The sequence below is a fragment of the Lygodium microphyllum genome, chromosome 8 (genome assembly GCF_053477565.2).
Source record: "Lygodium microphyllum isolate KBCC chromosome 8, Lygodium_microphyllum_v1.1.10, whole genome shotgun sequence".
Classification (NCBI taxonomy): domain Eukaryota; kingdom Viridiplantae; phylum Streptophyta; class Polypodiopsida; order Schizaeales; family Lygodiaceae; genus Lygodium; species Lygodium microphyllum.
This window is the reverse complement of record NC_141142.1, coordinates 134727454-134727789: the sequence shown is the minus strand read 5'-3', so window position 1 is coordinate 134727789 and position 336 is coordinate 134727454.

The following is a 336-nucleotide window of genomic DNA, read 5'->3' as shown; positions in this document are numbered from 1 at the left end:
TCGAGCTACTACCGGATTCACCTTCTTATCCATAGTCTTGCATTTCTTGTCAACCCTGGCTTCATTATGATCCTCTTCACTACTCAAATCTTGCTGGAAATCAAAAATTCTGCCCTCTGATGGCTGAATATCCTCAGCCCTCTACTCTATGGACTGCATAGAAACAGCCCTAAACTCGGGACGCTGAAATATTTCAACAATAAACTCTGTTGGTTGAAAGTTTTGAGCCTTTTGTGTCGTTGTAGGCTAATCATAATCAGCCGAAAACTCTGTTTGTTGAATTTCTTTAGCACTCAATACTTTTTGTTGAGTCACCTCAGCCTCTGACTCTATCTG